Genomic DNA, 19,283 nt, shown 5'->3' with positions numbered 1-19,283 from the left:
TAACATTATTATTTTGAACATGAAACTACCGTGAGACTCACTCATATTTTATATAATGACCCGGATAACTCACGTCTCAAATCGAGTTTAGCTCGACATGTTTCGGGCTAAGCTAAACTCGATTTAAGACGTGAGTTATCCGGGTCATTATATAAAACATTATTATTATTTATTAATTAATATAAGAAAAAATACAATTAATCATTAAACAACACAAACATGTTTTTCGAACATGGTGGATGTAGCCAATATATCTAATTTTGCTATTTCTGTTTCTTTGGCTAGTTGAAGTATAATTTTGATAGTGTTTTATGCGGCGATTAACCTTAACAGTGAGCAGTGATCACAAAATTCTATATTGCTCTCGTGTCTGACATTTTTTAATGCACAAGTTGTCTCCACGTGGTTTCTGGAATTTTACTATCAAGTTGCAAAAACTACAATCACCGTACAACGTCCCTCTCAAAGAGAGTTTACCTTGAAACTGGCGTAATTGTCCTATTAATTAGGACAGAAAAGCCATATTTTAAAAGAGAAAAAGATATCGAAATTAATTGTGAAAAGGTTCCCCCCTGGTACGCGATTCAGTTCTTTGACTGTACCTACGAGTACTAATATTATTAGTTTGTTAGTATTACTATTATAGTTAGTGAAGACTAAGACGTAGTATTAAGATATATCTGTATAGGCTATAGACTATAATATTTAAATATAGTACTCGAGATTTAAGTCACAAGATAAGAAATGAGAGACGCGCAATTTTTAAACATTATAATCACATGTACTCATATCTATTCTTATATAAATATCCATGGTGCATGCCATAGCTCGCTAATCGTAGATGGTTATTGATGAGCTCGCAATTAATCTTCGTCAGCTGTCCCTCTCTGGCTTTTGGTAAACGGCCAGTTAGCGGAAATATTGTATTACCTACTGACCCTTGATAGGTTTAAAAAACCGCCAAGTGCGAGTCGGAACGGGCATTGCGGATTCCGTACATCTTTATAATATCGAACAGATTAGATTATAATATAATATAATATCTTTATTAATATTATAAATGAGAAAGTTTGTGAAGATGTTTGGATGTTTGAAACTCAATCACATTCTCAATTAAATTCGGTAAACAGATAGTTTGAGTCCCAGGGAAGGACATAGGATAGCTTTTATCCCGGCAAATTGCATAGTTTACGCGGACGGAGTCGCGGGCAACTGCTAGTAATATAATACAATATAATATAGGTACTGTTTAAGCTCATTAAGCCACTGACAAACAAATCACAAAGTTTTTTTTGCTTAAAACCAACTCACGCCTGACCATCAAATTCGATCCACCTTTGTGACTAGAAATTTGGTACACATACATATAATATTATGTAATAATGTATGTATGTTGTGTATTAAAAGCCGTGGTGGCCTAGTGGTTCGACATAACCTCTCAAGCAGAGGACCGTGGATTCCAATTCGAGCGCGGCACCTCTTGAGTTTTTCGAAATTCCTGTGCAAAATTAATTTTAAAATAATATGACAAGCTTTAGGTATAGAAAAATAACGGGAAGAATCTGCAAAAACCTGCGAAGCAATTCAATTATTTGTATAAAATTCCAAATCTGCATTAGGCCTTCATGGGAACTGGGGTGAGGCCTCGAGGCCTGTACCCGGCAGTGGAACTAGGTATATAGAGTCTGATATTATTATTTATTTATTTTTATTCGTCTGGATGGCAAACGAGCAAGCGGGTCACCTGATGGTAAGAGATCACCACCGCCCATAGACACCTGCAATACCAGGCTATTGCAAATCCGTTGCCAACCTAGAGGCCTAAGATGGGATACCTCAAGTGCCCGTAATTTCACCGGCTGTCTTACTCTCCACGCCGAAACACAACAGTGCAAGCACTGCTGCTTCACGGCAGGATTAGCGAGCAAGATGGTGGTAGCAATCCGGGCGGACCTTGCACAAGGTCCTACCACCTGCAAAATATGATATGATATGATGATTATGATGAATTCTGTACTTAAAATTTCCTTTAACTTAATTCCCGCCCCCGTCCGAGTGCATTAACCCTGTCTCAACTCAACACAAATATCTCAAAAAAGACGGGAGCTTAAAAAGTTCAAGGGAGCTCTTAAGCTTTAAGCTGCACTTAGAGCGTACTTACGTCCCGCTCTGAGACAAGATGGCATCTCACGGCAAGTTGGTCGCAACAGTTGAGAAATTATGAGGACGTTTTTAAAGTTGAAAGTTCTGCATTTCTTTGGGTTTGTACTCTTACGTGGGTAATGATCTGATAAGGAAGCATATTTTTCCTGACAGGGTAACATTAACTAATTGGCCACAAACAACTATATTTTTTCTATATATTTTTTAATTTATATAAAACTAAAAATAAATCATAAAAAATCAGTAAAATTAAAAAACTGGAATTATTATAATATTGCATAAAAAATAAAAGGTTAATAGAAAGTGAATAATTGCTTCCACTCTTGCTATTTAATTTCCTCGCAATCTAAGTGAAAAGCAGTGTAAAACTCGAGCATTAAACCCATTTTCCCCTCGACGTGTTATCCACCCTCGCCGTACCGGCTCGGCAGGCTATATGAACGTCTTGGGTAAAATGGCTCGTTTTATGCTCTCGTTGTACAATCTACTATTATTTAGTCCTTTAGTTAGATTTTAAGGCAATATTTACATTCTTTTTTCGGAAATCATACAAAATATTACCAAGATGAAGCACGTCAAAGTTCGGACGTGGGGGCCGTGACGTCACGCCACACGAAAAAATTAACTGACTTATGATTATCTTCATCATTTTTTGTTCAATTAAAAAAATAAAAAATAATAGTCCGATATTTTTTTTTATTTTACTGACGTATTATAGGTATATTTTTTAGAAATGAAATGAAATGAAATAGTTTATTTTGCTTTAGACATGGTAAAATCGGTCTTAAAAAATAGTGCTAATGAGCTGTGACATGTCTAAGCAGATACATTGGCATACAAACAAATCTTATTTTTTAGAATTGTTTATTTTTGACCTAAAATAAATTTAATAAAGTTATTCACCAAGATTAAATACTGATTTTTAAAAAATTGAAAATTTGAAATTAACCGTTAGAGACAAATATTAATTTCTGCATAACAATGTGATAATTTTCATGTTATTATTTATTTTAAGAATTCTTAGATAGAATAATATGCTTAATCCTAGGAATATAGCCTATTAAAATGATGAATCTTGAACAGAATTCTTGGGCAACTCACCAGCATTAGTAGTTAGCATATTTTATTTCATAAAAAAACATTTGTTTCCTAAGCAGATCAGTGCAAGTCGACAAAACGTATCCTGTAGTTAACGGGATCGTTGCCAAGGATAAGAACGAGAGTAAAAAAACACAAATAACTGATAACCGAGTCAAGTTAGAATCAGCCAGTTCAATAAACCAATAGTTTAGACAAGACTACATAATACAAAATAGCACAATAAAAACAACGCACTTAACATAGTCACATTCATTTATACCCGCACTTAGTGTAGCAGTAAAACTACACTGTATTACAAAATTTATTGCCGTTTTGAGTTGAGCCAAGTTTATACCCATTTTATATCCCTTCCCGCTGTTTCAGGTCCAAACGAGACATACCCTAATAATTTATGTTACAAGGTCAATAAAACCATTTAACTTTGGCCTCTTCCTCTTCTTCAAAAACCCCCGCGTAGGCCTAAGATAGTAGAGCATTTACGGGGAATAGTGGTTCAAGTAACACAAGTCGCTTGGTGTTCTTTGATTTTTGTTGTCTCATACATTTTTATGTCTATTGTTTGTTTTATCTTGTGCTTGTGACGCGTTTCGTTATCTTGTGTGGTAGTTGGTATAGTTAGTTTCTTTTACGAGTTGCAGAATGAGCCAAGTAGTGCTCGATAGAGGAATTAGGATCGCACTTTGTGAACACTTTTTAGCAGTGTTCGTGTAGCTTCCTAGCCTAGTATATGTTAAGCCTTTTATTAGTTTCGATGACTTTACATAATTTTATTTTATTGAGTAGGTATTATATGTATTAGTACTAAATGTCGTGAGATAAAATTATTATACCTACACTTTTGATTTCTGGTAGTTTCTTTTCTGAAATGAAAATAAAATTCAATAAAGAAAGTCTGACTTTAAAGATTATCACACCAACACATACGAGTATAGACACTGAACCTAGTTGGTAGGTGATTTTTACAAGCTGCTCTTTTATTTAACTTCCCTGTTTGTTATCATCATCATCAACTCATCATCCCAGCCTATATACGTCCCACTGCTGGGCACAGGCCTCCTCTCAGAACAAGAGGGTTCGTTATATTGTTGGGTAAAATCTTGCAAGTTTATTTTGATCCGCTTCCAGTGGTCGGATTAGAAATAAGCTTTGATTTTAAATATGGTATACCTATATTAAAGTTGGACGACGATGCAAGTACAGTCAACAAAAACTACAGTCAGCAAAAAAAGCTCGTTGATATTGAAAATGTTTTTTTTAACAGAGACTTACAATACAATACAATAGCTCTTTATGGTACACCAGAAATAATAAGCGACACAGAAAACAGGTACACAGAGATAAAATCATAGGAAGCGAGAGCGATCTCTTCCAGGCAACCGCTTTTACAGACAGAAGGAAGGACTAGTTTACAGCAGGTGGTGCATTACACAGACTTAGGTACATTAGATAGACTTACTTTCGTTTCTTTATCCACGTAACCTCTAAATTATTTTCGATAAGGCACTTTCGGTCATTGAACCCCGATTTCCGTTTTGTGGTTCCATTACACAAACGCAGTGAACCTTGAGCAGCGTGTCAATCCAGAGGGACTTTAAAAAGGGAGCTCGGAACAAACGGTAATCCGAAACTTATACAGGGTGGAATGAATGAGCCCTTGAAAAATACCTGACATATAACATAGCTTAAAACACTGCAAGGAAAGTCGCTTTCTCGTAAAAAAAGTGAAATTTCTGTTCAGCTGTTTTTGAGATATACTTTAAAATGATAATGTCGATTTTTCAAGTTTATAATTTCTGTAGGTTAGGTTATACTTAAATATAAATAAATAAAATAATAAATAAATATCATGGGCCAATTTTACTGGTGATGTAATATAAATAAGTAGATTTTAATTTACTTTAAAAAAAACCGGCCAATAGCGTGTCGGACACGCCCGAAATAGGGTATAAAATACGAAATCCTTAGAAAAATATTACTTAATTTTTTCGTAATGGCTACGGAATCCAATTTTGGGCGTGCCCGACACGCTCTTGGCCGGATTTAATATAACACGTCCAATTGACACCAATTGACCTAGTCGCAAAATAAGCAAAGTTTGTACTAAGGGTGCTAGGCAACGAATGAACATACTTAAACAAATAAATACATACTTAGAGGTATGCATAACATAATTAACATCTCTGTTACTGTGTTCTAGCAAATAAAGATTTCTGATTTCTGATAAATACATATTAAAAGTCTAAGACCCCGAGACCAAACATTCGTAATTATTTATACAAATATCTGCCCCGATCGGGGATGGAACCCGGGACCTCCAACTTCATAGTCAGATTGTCTAACAACTCGGATGATTGTCAAACATGATCGTGATCGATAAACTGATAAGGCTGTTATGTTGGTCCTGGCTGCTCCTGCATCACCAAATATAAAGGCTTGTACATATTATTATTATAAATATTAGGCATGAGCTTTACGGTGATGGAAAACATCGCGTGGAAACCTGCACACAACTGTGAAGTAATTCAATGGTATGTGTGAAAAAAAAATCTGGGTCCGCGTGGGAACTACGGCCCAAGCCCTCCCATTATGAGAGGAGGCCTGTGCCCAGCAGTGGGACGTTAATAGGCTGGGATGGTGATATTATAAACAGCCCCTGATCGCGCACCCCGTAAATTCGGCCGCACTATGGTACGACATAAAACTAAGTCCTATAAAGCATAAAAATAAGATGGGCTTCATACGCGGGTTACTGGCCGCCCTGATTTTACGATCGCACTTACATCTTGCGTTATGAATTCACGGTTTATTATACTCTGGTGTGTGTTTTCGTATTTTTTTCACGTTTGTGCGATATTCGTATCATATACCCTACTATGTCGTAAAATGAATCCAGATAATTGGCGAACAGATAGCCAAGGGGTTATAGAACCTGGGCATATAATACGAAGTGCAAAATTCGAATTTCGTATCTTGGCCGTCCCGCTGGCGCTTATATTGAGTATTAAATACGAGAGTGAGAGGGACCGTACGATATGTACTTCGATTTTCGAATGTCGTAATAGTCCCTCGGATACGAAGCTTGAGGTCCCGGATTCGAGCTTCAGTCAGGGTAGATATTTCATCATCATCATCATCCCAGCCTATATACGTCCCACTGCTGTGCACAGGCCTCCTCTCAGAGCTAGAGGGCTTGGGCCATAGTTCCCACGTGGGCCCAGTGCGGATTGGGAACTTCACACGCACCATTGAATTGCTTCGCAGGTTTGTGCAGGTTTCCTTACGATGTTTTCCTTCACCGCAAAGCTCGTGGTAAATTTCAAATGTAATTCCGCACATGAATTTCGAAAAACTCGGAGGTGCGAGCCGGGGTTTGAACCCACGACCCTCTGTTTGAGAGGCGATAGGTCAAACCACTAGGCCACCACGGCTTAAGATACACGGCGGTAGATATTTAGTTGTACGAATAATACGAATGTTCGCTCTCGAGTCTTAGACGTTGAATATGTATTAATTAAGTATGTCTGTATCCGTTGACTGGTACTCATAGTAGTGTAGTAGAGCAGTAGTAGTTTGTCATTGTAAGATATAATATATACAAGGTGGGCAATGTAACAGGAGCAAACAATTAAACCACAGCTTCCACTCTTCATCTTGAGCTAATTTAGTTCTAAAACTTTTGGAAATAATTTGTATTATGATTTTTATTATAGTTTAAAGTTTAATTGGACAAGCAATGTATTACGAAATCCGTCATTTTGTAACGTGACAGGCGATGTCATTTAGGCTATTGGATGCCGTACATTGAAAATACTCGTACCATTTTAATTTGTATGGAATAAACATAACGATAAAATTACTTAATTTTTGAAAGTTGCAGAACTAAAGTAGTTCCATTTAAGTAGTAGATCCTGTGTTTTAATTTTTTGCTCCTGTTACATGGCTTAAGTAATATTATACCGGGGTTTAGTAGGTAGTGCCACCAAAGTTGAGGTCACGCACACAAGAACATGTCATGTAATCACAGCAGGATTTTGACATTCACTCATTCATTTCATTAATTCTCCTTTTATGTAACATTATGTTCGAAGTAGGTGCTTCCTACTTGTATGTTTAACATTTAAGGGCCGTACGTAACACCCACTTCGTTTCTTTTTCGCAGATAAATCCTTCACAATGGCGGGCAAAGCTTTCCTGTTCATAGCTTCGATATCAGCATTACATATCGGTGAGTACTGAATTACTGTGAAAAGACCGGCCAAATACAAATCGAAGTCGAACATTAATAGTTCCGCACAAATATATACAAGTCCTATATAGCCGTCAAAAGAAAGAAAAAGAAACAAAGAAATAATTTTATTTGTGACAAAGTATTAAATAAAAGAAAAAGAAAAATTACCAGTTTTGCGAGCGGCACTGTTCTTCCTTTGGGACCATCTGATTATCATAGGTACATTAAAAATAAATAGCTGCAAAAATATGCAAATTGAAGTGGCAATGGGCAGGCCACATCGCTCGAAGAACAGATAACCGTTGGGGGAGAAAAGTCCTCGAGTGGCGACCACGAACCGGAAGACGAAGCGTTGGCAGGCCTCCCACCAGGTGGACTGACGACATCGTGAAAGTAGCGGGAAACCAGTGGATCTAAGTGACGAGTTGTCGTTCATTGTGCCGTTCTAAGGGGGAGGCCTTTGTCCAGCAGTGGACGTCTTCCGGCTGATGATGATGATGATTAAAAATAAACCCAATTTTAATAAAGTAAAGTCCGACACAATATTCCGTTTAAAAAAAAAGGCAAAAAGAAAACACTAAACATTATAAAAAATGAGGTTACCATGTAGGAATAGGCTACACTCCTTTACCCTTGCCTTCAGCCGCAGTAGCATGCCTTTACTGGTATGGCGTCAGATATTTCCGTGGTAAAGCCAAAGTAAGGATCACTTTAACCGTTCCCAAACCATGTATGTCCTGTAGTCCTATTTTGTAAATATTGGGCAAGCCGATGGGAAAAGGGTTCTATGAACGCTTCACCACTGATAGCCGTAGAGTTTTGAGCCATTTTGAAAATTTTGCATGAACTGATTCGACAAAATGATTCCATTATAATTATGAAACATGTTCACAAAATTCGATAAAAATCGATTCATTGCGATCTTTACAAGAGAACAAAGAGCCAGACAGCTTGGATAGAGATGGTAACAGATTTTTGCCTATACTAAAACGAAGACGATTCGGTCACGCTTCGCGCTCCCTCGGTCAAATCGCAAACAAAACAATTTTTGAAAAAAAAAAAAAATTAAACAATCTTTTTTACTGACTACATTTTGTTGATTGCATTTAAGTCGATGCCAGTTGTCGATGTAGTTGAAGAGTTCCTTCCTGCAGAGACGATCCTGGGCGGACTGCTAGAATTCCAGAACCAGATTAATCTATTGTCACCGGACGTACCTACATAAGTATAACCACTAGATTTGACCTGTATATTCATACACAAATACGTTGCCAGTTAAATATAAGCTTGTAAAACAACATACGATAGAGCTACTCTGTCCCTGATTCCATGGCTACTTTTTATCCCGAGAAAAATGCGGTTAGCAATCGAAATCTTTTGGGAACTCGGTTAAATCCAAAAGGTACCGGTTACCCATGGGTAAAGAAGGAAGTCAAATAAAAACCAATAAAAAGTGTCCAACATAAATATTCATGGGCTCTTTAATCAAAAAAGGGTTCATGCAACATGTCGCCGTAAAACTTTTTCGCAAAATTTTGATTAATTACATAACGCCATCCATCCGGAGTTTCAGGGTTGTGACTTTAAATATCTTCTTATCCAATTAATAGCAATTCTAAGACCACAGCCCTTGCATCACCATCATCAGCCAGCAGACGTCCAATGCTGAACAAAGGCCGCCCCCTTAGAACGCCACAATGGACGATAACCCGCATCATGCATCCACGGATTGCCTGTAACTTGCACAATATCGTCACTTCATCTAGGGAGGTCTGCCAACGCTTCGACATCGCTTGTATTTCATAATATTATAAACTAGCCTCCGTCGTGTAGAATTTGTTTATCTATCCCGCGGGAATTATGCAATTTTCTGGAGTATAAACTATCCTATGTCCTTCCCCGGAACTCCAACTATGTGTATACCTGATTTCATCTAAATCGGCTTAGCGGTTTACATGGTAATGAAGTACCTAATAAACAAAGAAATAAACAAACAGACTTACAAACTTTCGCATTTATAATATTTAGAGGGATGTGAAGTTTTTTGTGTGTTACTAACACAAGATATTAAATAAATACTCACAAGATAAGAAACAACAATAGTATTAAGTACAAACAGACATTACGAAGGATAGTATGTGTCATTACTTTACTAGCACGAAAGCATGCTACTGTTGAACTTATTAGCATGCTAGTGACGAGCGGCCTTTACGTACTAAGTATAGAGCCTTATTAAGATTTTATCTACATGCATATCATAACTTCCCTATTATATGTTCAGAAACGACTATCAAATGGCCTTTATTAAGAAACCTGGTATCTGCGGGTGCATCTTAATGTTCACATTAAAGTACAGTGCATCTTAATGTTTACATTAAAGTATCGGTAATACTTTTTTTTAACAATGCATATCTGTACACATGCGATAATAATTATTATTATAAATAAAACTTTAGTTTTTTATTATCTGTTTTATTTAAGTTTTGGTAGGTACTTCAAACTAGTTATCAGTAACACTAACTTAAAAATACAGGCCATATCTGAACATATTATAGAAAACTTATGATATGCATGTAGATAAAGTTATGTATGCGGCTATACATAATTAGGCATTAAAACACTCGTGTGATCTTATTATGAAACTCGCCCCACACTCGTACTTTAATGCCTCTCATTATGCACCAGCCACATAAATAACTAGTATGTATGTAAACTCTTTATTGTACAAAAGAAAACATGATTGATTGTATGGCTATAGTGTCTCTTTTTTTAACTCGACGTTGCCAACCCTACAGTGACAGCGTTTCAATTTCCCCGGTCAAAGTTTAAATTACAACGAAAATTAATTCGGGATTAAGTTTGCATTTTCAATTTAAATTTTAGGGTTTCGGTATCGTAAGTTCATTATTGTAAGTAACTGGCGATTAAAGGTAAACACTGGACGGTGCTTGTGGGCAATTGTTTGAGGCGATTCCCAGTTTGTTGGCTCAAGACAGCTAAGACTAAGGGCCTGTTTCACCACCTGTCGATTAACTTCAAGTGTCAGATAAAAGTAATGCCGTCTTTGTTTATTTGGACAAAACAAACAGAGGCGGCATCACTGATATCCGTCACTTAAAGTTAGTGGACAAGTGGTGAAACAGGCCCTAAGACTAGACGCTCAACAAGCACTGACTGTACGTTTTGTTGAATCAATTACTGATTGTCTTGTTGATTGTTGTCTAAACAACATTTCCTTGCCAATTTCAAGTCGATCCCATAAACCATTAAAGAGTTCCGTCCCGCGGAGTCGATCCTGAGGCCGTATTGCCTGACGTTTCTGAAGGTCGCGATTGCCATTAAATGACAGATTTCCGATACAAAAACTGGCATATAATGCTGAGTCAGCGGCCGTTTCACTTTTACGAGGACACACTCATATATTTTAATTTTTGAATTTCTTTTTTTTTTGTTTTATTTGTGTTTGCTGTTGTTGTTTTTTAGTTTGGTTGTATTTGTGTGTCTTTGTGAACGTGAATAAATGTCTTCTATTTCTATTTCGATTTCTATTTCTATATGATTGCGGTCACGAGCACCAGAAACGTTAGGCGATACGGCCTGGCCTGTCCCCAAGATGTCACTGTCAGATCATTGTATTGGATTATTGTGTTGTACATAAGTAGGTACGCTAAATTCTAAGTCAATCTGACTATTAGCAGTGGGTCAAAATTCAGTTGCAAGATTTGACCCGCATACATTGCATGTTAAATAAAAGCTAGTAACTTGTAAAAAAAAACAACAAGACAAGTTAATATGACAGCTTAAAATTGTTACTTAAATTCCTGTACCTACTAATGTTATTATTTTGAACATGAAACTACCGTGAGACTCACTTATATTAAATGACTAGCTTTTGCCCGCGGCTTCGCTCGCGTTAAATTTGGGGTAACAATTAACATACATTTACTTTCTGCGATCCTTTTTTTCGTGTTTTGATTGATTTTTTGGAGGATTTCATGGAAATATAAATACAGTAAGACGTTGTTTTAGACAGATGGTGCACATTTTGGAATTCAAAAATCAACCTACATACGTAATTAATCATTCATAATTCGTACCAACTCTGAAACCCTGTTTCGCTGAAACGTTAAAGACGTTAAAGTACTATGCGTTTCTTTTGCCGGCGACTTCCTACACGATATAGGATTGTATCTCGAGAAATTGTAAAGTCCCCGCGGGACATGAATTACTGTTATGATCTATTTTAATATTCTTAATTGTCGATGAGACATATTGTAGCTTTCTATTATTAAAAGAATTTTGAAAATCTGCCCCGTAATTGAATTTACTTATTTCTATCCCGCGGGATTTTTTCATTTTCCCGGAAAAACGTATCCTATGTCAATCAGGAATACTGTAGCTTACTTTTGTTGAAAGAACTTTTAAAATCAGACCCGAAGTTGAATTCACTTATTTCTATCCCGCGGGAATTTTGCATTTTCCCGAAGAAGAGTAGTCTATACTAATGAGGAATAGTGTAGCTTTCTATTGATGTAAGAATTTTTAAAATCATCCCCGAAGTTGCATTCAGTTTTTTCTATCCCATGGGAATTTTGTAATTTCCCGAAGAAAAAGTAGCCTTTGTCATTTGGGGATAGTCATATCACATAATATGTAAGAATTTTTTAAATCAGCTCCGTAATTGAATTAATTTATTTCTATCCCGCGGGAATTTTGCATTATCCCGGATAAAAAGTAACTTATGTCAATCAAGGATAGTATAGCTTACTAACGGTGAAAGAATTTTTAAAATCGGCTCAAAAGTTTCAGAGATTCGACTACAAACACAGAAGCGAAAAAAGTTTAGATATTTCCCTATCCCGTGGGAATTTCGAAAAATCCTTTCTTAGTGCGCGTCTACATCTATTAAGGAACATATATTCCAAATTTCAAGTTTCTAGCCCCAGTGGTTTGGGCTGTGCGTTGATCTATAAGTCAGTCAGTCAGTCAGTCAGTTTCTTCTTTTATATATATAGATATTGTAACGGATAACGGGTGTGCGTGTTGCGGCAGCCGCCGAGTCGCGTGCTCCTGAGAAGAAGGGTTACAAAATAGCCCGAAACATGTTGTATTTGAAATGATTTTTTTTTGAGTTAATTTAAATTTCGGTTTTTTTACCTTTTCATTATACTTGTAGTGTCTACTCTTGTGTCTGATATCCTGTCAATCGTTCAAATGTTAACTGGAAGAGATCCCTTTAAGGGATAAGTTCGCCTTTGTACATCTTACTATCCTGTGTTATGTTATTTTCATTTGTTTTATGTACAATAAAGAGTTTTACAATACAATACAATACATGTCGAGCTAAACTCGGTTTAAGACGTGAGTTATCTGTTACAATATCATTTAATAATGTTATTATTATAAACTTTAAGTTCTTGCCACAAAAAACTTCCCTAAAAGCACAGCAACCGTTTTAGCATTAATCAATACCGACAAAACCTCTATTTATTTTCATAAGAACAGAAAGGAAAGTTTGGCAAAGAAAAAGTTTATTTTACCTTCAGAAGAATCCATATACAAGGTTGTATAATCAAAGTTACATGGCGAAGATGGACGAAGAAATGAGAAAAAAACTGAAAAAATCTAAAATTCAATGGACTTCGTTGCGTTGGCGTTTCCACCAGAGATGTGAGAGGATATGTTGCGAGGGATGTGCTTTTTAATTAACCATTAGTGACGGTTCATTTACACATCCTCGCACAGCACATCTCTGGTGGAAACAGCTGAGCGGGCGCGAAGCGAGGTAAATGAAGCGTTCCTATTGGTTAATGATAAATAACGTAACCAACAAAAAATGTAGAAAACGCCCGATTTTGTCACTTCAAAGTTGAATATCTCAAAAACGGCTGAACCGATTTTGATGAAACATGTCTAAGAAAAAACCATCGCTAGGAATGTTGTTGCGGCCACAGTAATACATAATCTGTGAAATTTTCAAGTGCCTAGCTATTACGGCTCAAGAGATAGAGCCCTGTGACAGACGGACGGACAGACAGACAGACAGCGGAGTCTCAGTAATAGGGTTCCGTTGGCACCCTTTGGGTACGGAACCCTAAAACACTGTGTAGAAAAGAACCACTGTAAGGTACGTCACGTCCATACAACAAATGGGAAAACTTGGGCGCGATAAAGGTAATCTTAAGAATTACTTAACTGATTGGCGAAGTCTTTTTCCCGATACTCAGTTCTATTAACATTTAATTTGAGTGAAAAGTTCGGGAGGTTGATAAGAATTGGGAAAAGTCTTATAGCAGTTATTACCGGAGATGGTAACCCGCAATTACAAAAGAAAGAAAACGTTGAAATACATAGCACGGTACAAATTGTGCTGGATTCATTACTAATATTATAGCCATAGCACGAAATACAGATAGTTCAGAAGTCAATCTCCTGTATGTACTTCACTTTTCATACCTACGCTCGGCGGTCGCTCTAAGGTTGTCAACAATGGCTTATGCACCAAAAAACTATCGTGTTAGTGGCACGGCACTCTTATCTAGTTGTTTGATTTATTGTTGAGAATGAAACGGGAAGAATGGAAATATTAATCAATAACTTAAATATTTTAAGTTTAATGTCATTGTTATTTATAAATTTGTCACAGAAAATATCTTGCGACGATTTCGTTATTGGCCAAATTCACGAATATTTGATTTAAACAACCGTCCACTGAACAGTTATAATTACCTTTTTTTTTGAACATGAAACTACCGTGAGACTCACTCATATTAAGAGTGCGCGTGTTGCAGCAGCCGCTGAGTCGCGTTGCTCCGAAGACGAAGGGCTACGGATTAGCCCGAAACATGTCGAGCTAAACTCGATTTAAGACGTGAGTTATCCGGGTCATTATATTTAATACCTTTTTTTTGTTGCTCCATTATTGCACAAAAAAGTTCACCGACGCGTGTCTCAAGCGGATGGCACTCGCGCTCGCACTGGTCCCAACCGGCCCGAGATACCGTGTCCATGAGCAGTGTCTATGTGTGCGTTGCTCGAGCGCACTTGTATGGAGATTGACTTCTGAACTATCTGTGTTTTGTGGTCATAGATCATCACTGGCAACACGCACTGCCCTGCCCGACCGGCTATCAAATCCGGGACCTCAAGCTTTGTAGTCAGGTTCTCTAACCTCTGGGCTATCTGGCCTGCTGGTGGTGGGGTGGAATATCTCTCTCCCATTCAATTCAAGTAGGCAAGCATAAAAATAATCATTTAAAACCGGCCAAGAGCTTGTCGGACACGCGCAGGATAAGGTTCCGTAGCCATTAAGAAAAAAAACAAAATATTTTTCTAAGGATTTCGTATTGTGTACGGATTCTTCTAAGTGTAGGTATATTTTATACCTTAAGCTGCTATTTACTCTTACTACTAATAATTCTCAAGCAATCTTAGCCGCTATAAAAAAATCACCCCCACTTTACGTCTATGGGAGATAATATCCAAATTTTTTTTTTATTGTACCACTTTGTTGGCGTGACTGTTATGTATATTCATGCCAAATTACAGCTTTCTAGTACTAACGGTCTCTGAGCTTTCCCGCGGACAGACAGACATACATGGCGAAACTATAAGGGCTCGTAGTTGACTACGGAACCCTAAAAAACAACATAGTAGCTCGAACAAACGAAATTAAATTCCGGCAGTCGCAATACACGGTTGGAATAAAACTGGAACAGATGCATGCAAAAACATTTTTTTCAGAATAACATCAAAGCAGAAGACTTGTACAATACAGATGAATTATTTTCACATCCGCATTTTTCCATGGACCTGACGAAAAACAACGTGAAATTACTCTCGAGATCTCGTATCTTATCTTAGTCTGGTTACTGCATAAAAAACCTTCCCGTTGTTGAAATAAAGTTGAAATTCCAGACAATTTTCTGGGCGAAAAAGATGATTGATGATAGAACTGAATGTAGTGGAGAACTCATTAAAATTTGTACACACCAATGACTCGACGAGCGCAATATTGTGAATTTACACAGCCTGTATAATAATGTTGTGATGTTTCAGTAAAGGATCCTGTTTTTCAGTATTTTCAGAGGAGTTTACAGACCGGTGGTTCGAGAAGAGCTGGGAAATGATTGGTTAAGGGATTCATTAAAATATAACGCGGTGACGGTAAAATTCTTCCATCGTCATCTCTCGGCATATACGTCCCACTGCTGGGACAGTCCTCCTCTCAGCATGCTAGTAACGAGCATGCGTATATAGGTAGTCATTCACGATGACGCGTGCCGTGGTTCTTATTACAATGTCATTAATGGCTATCTTTTACAAAATCACGCGTCTTCGTGGATGGCACTAGGTATAACGGCCTTAAGTTCATAATCTTCCTAGTCATAAAAACACTCAAACACACACACACACGCACGCACACACACGCACACGCGCACGCACGCATACACACTACATAATCATCATCTTCATCATGTCAGCCAAAAGACGACTGCTGGGCGTAGGCCTCCCCCAAGGCTCTCCACTCAGACCGGTCTTGTGCTTTCCGCATCCACCGCGATCCCGCGATCTTAGCCAGGTCGTCGCTCCATCTTGTCTGAGGCCTACCGGCAGCTCGTCTCCCGGTCCGCGGACGCCATTCGACAACCTTCTACCCCATCGGCCATCAGTCCTGCGAGCAATGTGCCCCGCCCACACTACATACTTCACACTACATACTCGCAACTTTTTGTTTTACCAACATCCCCTTTCCCATTTTGTTAAAAACTTAGTGATTTAATTTAATCAATTGTTTGTACCCCGAATCAGGTTGCCTCGTGCTCGTGACAGGCTTCGTGTATACCTTTACTTTCTCGAATTTCACTTGCCATAGCAACGTTTACCATAAAATATATAGAACCGTGCTGTTTTCATGATTTTTTAAAATGCCATTTTATAGAATGCAGTAGGTTCGGTTAGGTTAGTTTAATATTAACTTTGAAGAAAATACTATTTCAGAAATAAATTACTTTATGGCAAATGAAATTTATAGGAAACGATACATTATGGCATATGAAATTCGGGCAAACGATAAAGAAGCGACAGGCTTAGCCTAGTGTGAAACCATCGGAGACCATATTTGTAATTTGTTTTTGTTTTTAACAAACCACTTATTTAAAGTTCCCACGTAGACTCAGTGCGGATTGAGAACTTCACGCGTAAATTTCTTTGCGGCGTACCCAGATTTCCTCAGGATGTTGTTTTTAACCGTTCGTCATAAATTTCAAATGTAATTTCGCACATAAACTCCGAAAAACTGCAGACACTACCTGCTTGACAGGCAGTATGTCAAGCAACTGGATGTTGACGGAGGCCTCGATCCAACACTGGACGTCCTACAGCTGATATAATGCTGATAGCATATGTGGAAGCCATATTACATCCTTCCAATATCCAAATTTCATGATTATTATGTAAATGAAAGCCCGTAATACAATGATCCTGTAATTATTTGATGAACCCCTTAAATTACAATGGAAACCTTCAATTATGATATCTTGCGGAACCCTTATCAAATAACTCGGAGCTATTAAAGACCCTTCTGATGGCCCACTATTAATTCAATTCATTAATCTTGCAATGTATGGGTGTGTGTTTAATAATGTGGCTTATAATTATTTGTCTTCAACTTGCTTTGTATGAAATGAAATAGTTCCTTTTACTTTATACATGGTGACATGTCTGACCTAACCAGATACATTGGTTAGTAAGAAAACAATATTTTATTTTTAATCCCGAAACAAAAAAAGGGAGAGCTGTTATACGTTTGATGCTATATGTGTGTCTGTCTGTGGCGTCGTAGCTCTCAAAAGAATAAGCCCAAACCGAACTTATATGCAGTTTATTTTACGTGAAAGCGAGTTTCTTTGCAGTGGTTCTTAGCTGTGTTTCCTTAAAATCGGTTTAATTTTAGGAGGTTTTTAACTAAGTTAAATCCATTATCTATTTTTTTTTTACCTAAAGTAGGTATAGTCTATTATATTTATGTGCGTTATCTAATACTTTTAAACGAGCATTTTTTTTTAATTTTTTTATTTCTTTTTCGAGGAACTGAAACGGCTCCAACGATTTCGATGAAATTTGGTATGTGGGGGTTTTTGGGGATGACAAATCGATCTAGCTTGGTCTTATCTCTGGGAAAACACTTATTGTTGCGTTAAAGCCCGAGCAAAGCTCGCTCGGCAAGGTACTCAATTTTTAAACCAAGATTAAATTGTAAAATACAATTTCTGTGACACATGTCGTTAACATATAAGTTATATGGCGCACCGACGTACGTCGTGCATGATTAGTAGTAGAAAGAAAAGCTATGGAAAAATATTATAGTTCAAGAAAAAGCCTCAGTCTTATAAATAATCTACTAGTGTTATAATAAATGTGTTATGATCAAGACCGTTCACGAAAAATGGCATTCAATATCACAAGCTTTATATTCGATTAGCGACTATAACATATAGGGTGTTACCAAAATATATACGAGCAATACGTCAACGTCACCTCGCCAAGGCGACGCGAGAAATATGCCCAAGTATTGATATGAAAAATGGGGTACATTTATCATAGCGAATGTGTTATATAAATTGGACCCTGTATATAATAGTGATATCGAATAGAAAATGGTTTTGTTATTTGACGTGGGATTATTGCGTGAGATATTGTGCCGAGAACACATTTTGACGCTTCGTTTGATGCTTGGTCCTTTTTGGTAATCTTTTCGGTGTCGTTCTGAGAAGACGGCCGTGTACTGTGTGACAATTTAGAATAAATATGTTTTTCACTTCTCATGCTCGTAAAATTGGTATTTATGCTGGATCAGGGCGACATAAAATTACTTTTTTATGCTCTAGTGCATAATGTAAAATCTACGTCTTAGACCAAGGTAATCAGGTGCCGACAGCCACGAACAAAATCATTGTATAAATTATTGTATAAAAACTAAAAATCAATTAAATAAATCAATAAAACTAAATATTCAATGTTTTCACTGTTGTTATTTATCTCCTCGCAATCGAAGTGAAAAGCAGAGTATAAAACTCGAGCATTAAACCCATTTTCCTCTCGACGTGTCCATCCACCCTTGCCATAGCGGCTCGGATATGTACGTCTCGGGAAAAACGGCTCGTTTTGCAATGGGTTTTGTATCTCAGTCGGCAAAAACGGGACGGCAAACGTGATTTTTAGGAGGGAAATATTAGAAAAGGTTCCGCGAATAATTAGGTTTTACAAGTATCATTATAATATTAGTTAGGGCTAGTGAAAATTATAATCTAACGATGGTAGTTAGCACTAACGTTTTTAGGTCTAGTAGGGGACCCCATACTGATTGCGTCATTGTACTGAACGCGAATTAAAGATACGCCGTTTCGGAAAAACTATGTTAGTCCTACCTGAGAAGAAATCAAAAGAAACTAAGTCAGATTGAAGTATGTAGGTACTCGTATTTCAGATTTATTTAGGTACATGAGTACAGACTAAAGGTGACATCTATGAATAAATACGTTTTACTTTTTTTGTCATCCCTCACATCCTGTATACTTCACCAAAATTCATTGAAGTTCTCAACGCTATTAGAATTTCAGAGAGCATGGCCAATATTAAACTGCCTAAAATACCTCTTGCGCACAATGTTCAAAGGGTTCCATTAAAGACGTGGCTTTGCTTAGCGAATTCCTGGAAGCATCGGACTTGACATGTTCTATTCATAACATCACATCATATCAGCCGTAGGACGTCTACTGTTGGACATAGG

The sequence above is a fragment of the Choristoneura fumiferana genome, chromosome 22 (genome assembly GCF_025370935.1).
Source record: "Choristoneura fumiferana chromosome 22, NRCan_CFum_1, whole genome shotgun sequence".
NCBI lineage: Eukaryota > Metazoa > Arthropoda > Insecta > Lepidoptera > Tortricidae > Choristoneura > Choristoneura fumiferana.
Note: the sequence above shows the minus strand (reverse complement) of the source record.